The sequence below is a fragment of the Cricetulus griseus genome, chromosome 2, assembly GCF_003668045.3.
Source record: "Cricetulus griseus strain 17A/GY chromosome 2, alternate assembly CriGri-PICRH-1.0, whole genome shotgun sequence".
In the NCBI taxonomy this organism is placed as follows: Eukaryota; Metazoa; Chordata; class Mammalia; order Rodentia; family Cricetidae; genus Cricetulus; species Cricetulus griseus.
This window is the reverse complement of record NC_048595.1, coordinates 123,176,097-123,185,370: the sequence shown is the minus strand read 5'-3', so window position 1 is coordinate 123,185,370 and position 9,274 is coordinate 123,176,097.

Sequence of the window (9,274 nt, the reverse complement as noted above, 5' to 3'; positions counted from 1 at the left end):
ACGCAAGTAGAAAAGGTTGGGGAATTCAGTTTTCACTTGCTTTAGACAGGACAATGGTTGTATTGATATTTCTAGGGAAAGATAATAGAAAGTCTCAATAAGGCAGTCCATACATGGTTCAAAAAGAACCTATCTGGTTCCCCCTGATAGAAGAATATTTACTCATCTGCTTTCTCTTGAGTGGCTTTTGAGGAACAGATTATTTCATTTCATTTTCAGAAACAGGCAACAGAACATAGGAAGAGCATCTGTTTATTTTATAGAGTCTACCAAGACTATAAATCTATTTCTACTTCATTTTAGGAACTAACAGTGGAGAAGACTAAACTTGTGCCTGATCCTTGTCGAAATAACCAAGCTAAGGCCAGCATGCTTTAGGGAGCCCTGTGGCTCATCTCTTAATCAACCTCATTTCATCCCAGTGATGACAGAGCTTCTGTGTCAGATCCCTTGTCAGAAGTAACCCCATACTCTCTCCGTTTTCATCCCCATGACCCTTTCCAAAGACCAACTGTCAGTGAAATTGGGATATTAGTTAACTCTAAGGGCATTTCTCCAACAGTGGGGGCATCTGAGTAGGTAGAGATATTTCAAGGTACCTTCTTCACACTCCTACTTTCCTCCAAGAGGCCCTAGAAGTATTAAACTCTTGTTTTCTCAAGTAGCAGCAGGTCCTTTTTTCAATTTATTTATTTAATACATTCATTCTATGTATTTGTTTATATTTGAAGATAGGGTCATACAGTCCAGAACCTCCGGCCTCAGCATCACAGTTCTCAGATCACTATGCTGGCTTTGTAATGCATTGCTCAGTAACTGTTATGAGATACCTAAAACCAGCCAAGCCTTTTTTTTTTTATTTTAAAGAGGTTTATATAGCTCCAAGACCTGGAAGTTCAAAGATGGTACTAGAATCTTCGTGGCTCTGGCGAGGACCTTATAATTGGTGGCATTTTAGTAGCATGTGACAAAGACGGAGGGGAAAAAAAATCCCAAAAGACATCTTCAGAATTGATTCCAGAGTCATGAGAAATTCAAGGTTCTTATGCAGCTCCCCAGTGACCTAAAGGCTTCCCATGAGGTCTCACCTCTTTAAACTCCCCCCACCTCCCACCCCACCCCACTGATACTGAGCCTTCTGGAATATTCATTTGTGGAGAATGAAGATGGAGATTTCTGTCCCTTGGTCCCACAGCCGCTTTGCCCCAAATAAACACATAGACACTATATTAATTATTAAACTGTTGGCTGATGGCTAGGGTTTCTTACTGGCTTGATCTCTCTTATTTATTAACCCATAACTACTAATCTATATATTTCTACATTGCCTTATTTTACCAGAGAACACCTGGTACATCCCAACTTCCTGGTTTCTACATTACATCTCCTTGTGGCCTCTCTCTCTGTCCCTCTCCCCAGCATTCTCCTTGTCTCCCAGCCCTGCTTATCTTCCTGCCTCTACTGGAAAACCAGTGTTTTATTCATCAACCATAAGAGAAACACACACACACACACACACACACACACACACACACACACACACACATATATATATATATTATATATATATATATATATATATATATATATATTGCATCCCCTATCAGGAGAACAAAATCATACTCTATCCAATGCCATATCCTGTGGGACTTAGATCCTGGAAACATAACTAAGGATGGCAAGGGAATGAAGAAAGGACATATACACACACAGGAAATCTGGGATCAGGGGGATTTGGGGTACTCTGATGCAGCCTCACCAACTTCACCACAATTCAGGACATCACCATGTTTGTTACAACATAGGGTGAAGAATTGGCTAGTGTTGGTAGGAGGTATCTATAGGAGAGGAGCCTCAGGCTGGAAATATCCAGAAAGAGGAAGCTGCAGTTGCTTGTTTTTGCACACAGTGACCAATCTGTTGTCTACACTGATACTTGTACACACTTGGATTCACACTTGGATCAGAAGAAGGTTCTTCTATTTTCTCATGGGTATGAGACATTGAGCTCTTGACACTGTTGTGTTCATATCAAACAATATAAATTCATTTCATCTTCTCTTTATAAATTCAATCAGGACTTCCTCTGCTTCTCGAAACCAAAAGTATAACATGGTTCTCCATTCCCTACAGCAGGCTTGTCCCCACAACCTTACTACTACTTACATAGCTCAAGTTAAAATGAACTCTTTTTACTGATAACTTCATCTCAAACACTGTTAAAATAGGTGTCTTATGTTTTTCATCTCCTCTATCACAAAATGTGAGTTGTGAGCTATGATCCCTATGGTGGTTTGAAAGAAAAAGGTCCCCAAAGGGAGTGGTATTATTAGATGTGGCTTTGTTGGAGTAGATATGGTCTTGTTGGAGTTAGTATGTCATTATGGAGACAGTCTTTGAGGTTTCATATATGCACAAGTCATGCCCAGTGAGACAGACATTTCCTTGTGCCTACAAGTCAAAATGTAGGACACCGGGCTACTTCTCCAGCAGCATGTCTGCCTGTATACCACCATGTCTGCCTGCATGTCACCATGTTGCACCACAGTGATAATGGACTAAACCTCTGGAAATGTAAGCCACCCCCAATTAAATGCTTTTCCTTATAAGAGTTGCCATAATCATGCTGTCTCTTCACAGCAATAGAAACCCTAACTAAGGCAACACTTGTTCATTCATACTCATGCTCCTACTGCCTGTAGTCAGCTCCAAGCTCTAGACTTCATCTTACTCTCAAACATCTTGGAGGATCTTTCACATTCAGTGTTTAATTCCCCTAGGGCTACGAAATTCTTCTGGAAACAAAGGTCCTCTAAGCATGTGCTCAAATGGCATCAGTAACTATGATTTATGGCATGCTGTGACTGTATGTTTTGCATTACTATTTTACCAAAGCCTTAACTCAAAGCTGTGAGACCAACTCCTGTCAGAGAGGATGATGCCAATGTTGCACTTTAGAGAACTTTTCCTGCCAACCCCGTTCTGTGAGAAACCACCACCCAAATGTATGAGTCAAATGGGAAGCTTAGAACAAAATACAATTCTTACTTCTAGTACACAAGCTACCTAAGAAAGACTTCTCAGTTGTTGGGTAGGGCACCTGACACAAGAGAAATACAAAACAATGAAATTATCGAGGATGTGATTCTATGCAAATAAAAACAATATGTGTCTTAAGAATGAACACTGATGAGAAGCATTTTATAGATACGTGACAATGTTCTGTAGTTACACCCCTTACTATAGAATGCTACATGAAGTGTGTGGACCATTTATATGTTTACTATTTCTATCACCTAATCCCTTATTCAGAAAACATTTGTGGAAAAGTACAAAATACTTAACTTCTTCTCTTAAATATTTGTAATATGTGTATAGCATCAAGCTTGGATGAATGACTTAAAAGCTAAATTTAAACTAGTATTAAATGAGATTTTCAAATGAAGATAATTCTGAAATAATACATAATTTCTTAAAGGTAATAGATCACAAGTACATGATGAACATCATTTAATAAACAGAAACACAGACATGGGGCGCGCAGATAGACAAAGGTTTTGATTCTGACTCTGCCAATTAAATATTGGGCAGTGGTATTTATTTCCTTGTGAGTTTTCTTTTGGTAAATGTTAACATACCTATTCTGACTTGTTTTTATTATTGTAATTTAATCAGTAGTGATAGAATTCAAATTTAAATGTTACAAAGTGTATGCAGGAATCAACTAACAGTTGCATGGCAAGATGGCTCATTTGGTAAAGCTGTTGCCACCATGCCTAGTGACTTTTGAGTTCAGTCTCTCAACTTCTCATAGTAGAAGGAGAAAACTGGTTTGGGAGGTTGTCCTCTCACTTCCACTATGCGCTGTGATGATGGGGAAAGTCCTTCTGTATATATGTTTGTCTTATTGATTGATAAATAAAGTAGTGTTGGCCGATAGGAAAGCAAGATAGGTGGGAGGAGTCGAGGAGGATTCTGGGAAATGTAGTAAAGAAGTCTGATGATCCAGGCAGGAAGTGATATAGCAGGCAGACTTAGAGGAAGTTGCTCTCTTTTGCTTCGTCTTCCTCCTGATCTCTCTTCTGAGCTGCCATGTGATCCCAGCAAGGGAAGACACCTGCCGTTGGCGTCTGCTAAGATAAATCTTATAAATATATAGATTTATGATAATTAAGACTGAGCTAGCATATAAGAAATCCTAGTTAATTGTCCAGCATCATTGTAAACTAATATAAGTCTCTGTGTGTTACTTGGGGCCCTAATGCAGCAGTCAGAACTCAGGTGGCTTGGTGGAAAGTGCTCATGTGGCGGCAGGGCTCAGGCAGCTTTGGCGGAAAGATTTATCGTTACACTGTGGCACATGCCTATACAGACAAAATAAATGTAATTTTTTTTTAAAAAAAAAAACCATGGTGCTCCAAATATGTACAATTTTCATGTTACACGTATCAATTAAAATAGATTTTTATACAAACTAAAAATCCAGCTTAGTACTTTTCAAGTTGGTATTCTGTTGACTGTGAAACAATAAGCCAAAGCAAAAACCCAGAGTACAGATGTAGCTAATGAGAACATAGGATTTTTTTTTCAAAACACATCTATAAACGTGTCCTCTGACCTGGTTTAACTGACCCACATACTGCTGGTAAGATGAAAAAACAACTATGAGAATTTTTTTGTGTTCCTTAAAGTAAGCAATCTGTCTCCTTTACTTTATAATAATAAGGTCAACCAGATGTATCTTTGCTTAATGCAGCACCAGACTAAATGATGCACTTAGAAAAAGAAGATGCTACACCAGGTGTTGTAGTGGCAGGGGCAATGTAGTGCACAGGAATGAGCTGATATGGAAATATATGTGGTGGCTCTTTGTACCTTATATCTTAGCAGACCCCACAAAACCCAGGATCTGCTCATATCAGAACTAAACTTTTTATTGTTGCCCAACTCAAGTGGAAAAGAGGAATTTTTTTCTCACTATGAGTTAAAGCTGAGATTTTTTTTCTTATCAGAACTAAGATTTGAGGTTAGTATAAAACAATCAGCTAGAGAAATCAAATCTATTCTAACAATGAGAAGTTAATCTCAAAATCCAAAGTCAAATATGACCAAGTTCCAAAGTAATAGTGTGTCTGGTTGCATGTCAGGTTCAGATGAGGAACAAATCACCATGCCTGATGCCCTGGATCTCCTCAGGTCCTTGAAGTGCAGGTCCTTCCTGTCCTGTTAAAGATCCCTGTTGTGAACTGGTGTGCCTCAGTGCTGAGGACTGCTGATCTAGGTGCGAATTTTGCACTAACTTTGAGGAATGGTGTCATTCTAAGAGATAGAAGCCATGTTTCCTGAGGAGTTTTACCTCAAAATTACTTATTAAAACACTAAATTTTGGAGCTTAGGAGCTAATAGAGCTCTTGTAGGTATTTCAGCAATCATCAGAATTTGAGATGCATAGACTTTTGATTCCCCATTTTTTATGTTTTGATTTCATTTTACATTCCAAACATAGTTCTCCCTCCCACCCCTCCTCCCACTCCCTCACCTCTCCCCTAGCCCACCCCCAGTCCACTCCTCCTCACAGTAAGGGCTCCCATGAGGAGTCAACATAGTCTGGCACAATAGGTTGGGGCAGGGCCAGACCCCTCTCCCATGCATTCAAGACTGAGCATGGCATCCCATGATAGTGATGGTCTCCAACAAGCTAGATCATGTACCGGGATATAGACTTTTAACCAAGTTATTTATCTTGATAGATACTATATCTGTAGATCTGTAGTCTCAGTGTTGAAAGTTGCAAATTTTTCCATGTGTAACAGGAATTTGTTACTTGGCTTACAGAATTATATAGAGAAATATGCCAGAGAAAGTCTGATACTCGATTCATTTTTTTTAAAGATGGTCTCTCCAGATTGTAAGGAGCATGTAACCAGACAGGCAGAAGCGTGGCTGGAAGGAGATTAGGAAAGTAAGCATAGGCCCATCACCTGAATATTAGAGATAAGAATGAAGGAGAGTATGCATGTGTGGCAGAATGTGATAAGAAAGGTATTTTGGGAACAGCTCAGGACTGAGATGGAGAGCCCACCATGACTGTCTGAAAGACACATCCTGGAACTCTCCACATGAGAAGCCTGTCTGCTAAGCTGAGAGCTGCCCCATCTGATACCTGACACCTAAGACCAGAAACCTGGGTGGAGGGAACTCTCCACTTGAATCCAGAGGAATTTTAAGACTTCACCAGCCTTGGCCCTGCACTGGTCAAGTACTCTGGTTGTGAGCCTAGGGCCTATGGTTCCTGGGATTTTGCTTCTGCTTGTGTGTATTGCTCTGATATAAGTGTGGAGTAAAATATATACTTGAGGGAGCAGGAAGATTGAGTCAGGGGAAGAATAGAGGAGAGCCAGAAAAGAGTTACCCGACAGAAACAGTTGACCTGACCTAGTGAGAGCATGGAAACTCTAGTCATAAGGCTGGGGAAACAGCATTGGACCAAACCACGCCCTCTGAATGTGGGTGCCAGCTAGGAGGCCAAGACAGTCCTATGGGACCTCTAACAGTGGAGCCAGTCTTTAACCCTAGAGCACAAATGGACTTTGGGAGCCCATTCCCTATGGAGGGATACTGTTGCAGCCCAGATACAGCAAGGAGGGCTTAAGCCTTCCCCCAAATGATATGACAGTCTTTGAAGGTCCCTGGTGGAGGGCCTCACTATCCCTGGGGATGAATTGGGGGATGTATTGGGGGGTTGGTGGGGAGCTTGGGAGGATGGGAGGGTGAAGGAATGGAGGGCATGGATATGTAAATATGAGTAGTAATTAAAGAATTTAAATAAAAAAGAGTTACCATAGATCTATAAGGATGACCCCAACTAAGAATCTGAGCAATAGTGGAGAGGCTACCTTAAATGCTCTTCCCCGATAATGAGATTGATGACTATCATATATGCCATCCTAGAGCCTTCATTCAATAGCTGATGGAAGCAGAAGCAGACCCCCACAGCTAAACACTGAGCTGAACTCCAGGAATCCAATTGCAGAGAGGGAGGAGTGATGAGCAAAGGGGTCAAGACCAGGGTGGAGAAACCCACAGAAACAGCTGACTTGAACAACGGGGAGCTCATGGACCCAAGACTGATAACTGGGAAACAAGCATAGGACCAACCTAGACCCCCTGAACATGGGTGTCAGTTAGGAGGCCTGGGCAGTCTATGGGGCCTCTGGTAGTGGAACAGTATTTATCCTTAGTATATGAATGGGCATTGGGAGCCCATTCCCCATAGAGGGATACTCTCTCAGCCTATACACACAGGGGAGGGTCTAGGGCCTGTCCCAAATGATGTGACAGACTTTGAAGATCCCCCATTGGGATCTTACTCTCCCTGGGGAGCACAAAGGGGATGGGATTGGGGACTGGTGGGGGGCAGGGGAGGAGGCAAGGGAGAGGGAACTGGGATTGACATGTAAAATAAGATTGTTTCTAACAAATTTTAAAAAGGAAATAAAAAAAGAAAAAACGAAACAAAAATATATACTCAAAACCAACTCACTGAGTCTGTCATCATTCCTCCCAGGTTAAAGCCAGGTAAGTGCTTGTGACACAGATCCTGCCCCCCCCCCCCCCGCCTCACTTTACTGGCAAGAAGATGTTCTGTTACTGTCTCTCAGAACATCTATAGACTCAGTCCACCTTCTTCTCAGCTGTATAATAACTGAGCTATCCAGTTTGTTTAGTCAGTTTTCTATTATTATGACAACACTACCTGACAGAAACTACTTATAGAAGAAAAATTTATTTGGGGGCTATGGTTTCAGAGGGTCTCGGTCCATAGAGTCTGGGAACACCTGGTGTATCAGGGGTGGGGGTGGGGTGCGGGAGAAGGGGGCATGTGACTGATGTGCATCTTATTACCACAGATCAGGAAGCAGGGGGTTGGATTGGAAGAGTCTCCAGAATTTTCCCTGACCTTACTTTGGCCAGCAAGGTCCCATCTCTTCAAGGTTTCACAACTTCCTAAGCATCTACCATTCAAATCACAAGACCCCGGGGGAGGCATTTCAGACTCAAACCACCGCATTCATATTCACCCACTCCTTCCTTTGAGTAGACCCAAGGGCTTTATATACTTCTTGTTGGCAAACTGCCCCAGATTAATGAGTCTCTTCCCACTTTCCTCAATCTAAGCATAACATGCATCTTGACTCATCATTGACAATAGCTGGCCTGTCTCGATAACAAATGGGCACTTGTAGGCTTCATAAAAAAAAGATGGATTTTTGTAAGTGAACCCATCCACAAATCAGAAAGATCAAAAAGGTACCTTTTGAAAGAGAGATGACATCATATTACAGCAAGAGCTTACCTATTAAAAAGCTGTCTCCAGAGAATCCGAGAAGAATGTATCACATTACTGAATTGTGCCTATCTGGAGAGATGCGTGTGGGGAAGTGCATGAAACAGCAGCCATATCTACAGAGCTGCTTGTAGCCAAGAAGGAATGCTGGTGCATCAACAGGCAGGGCAGACCTCCGTTGATTAAAAGGCACTTACAGGGAGATCACAAATCAAGCTCTTTAGCCATTCTGGTTCTTTTCATGAGGTGGGGACCTGGGGGACAGCTGCAGAGGCTGAGTCATTCATACTGGGGGGAAATCATTTTCTGTGGCCTGTGGATGGTTTGAGTGAGAGCAGATTTCCACGAGGGAATGATCTATGGGCCAGGCATTCCACCCCCTTTGCTCACAGGAAGACTGATTGCATGGCCCACAGCTGGGTCCAGATTCCTGTTTAATTAAATGTGAGCCCTCATTCTGTTGCATTACATCAAAGCAGGGGAAGGTGACTCAGAGGTGAAATGGCTAATGTAAATCTTCAGCCCTTAAAGGCTTGAATGGGGGAATGGATAACAATTCTAGTTTTAGGCAGGGTCTGTTTGGGAGTAAAGAGTATAAACATAATTGAGACACGTGTGACTGATATTCCCCATCAGGAGCAGGCTTCAGAAAGTTAGTTATTTTTCCAGGAGGGATGTTGGCTAGAATAAACCTAAACAAGCAAACAAATATAACCCACTATGAAGCAGTTCCTCAAAGGAAGTCCTCTGAGGGTCCCTAGTATGAGTGGCATCATAGCTCACAGAATGGCCTCAGCTGAGAGGAGGGTCAGGAAAAACCAGTGCTGAAGAGTCCTGCTTACACAGATTAAAGCTCTGAGGCCCCAGAAGGCTTAGTACTGTCATTGCTAAGTTGACACCTTACCTTGTGATCTCCAAAAACCAATA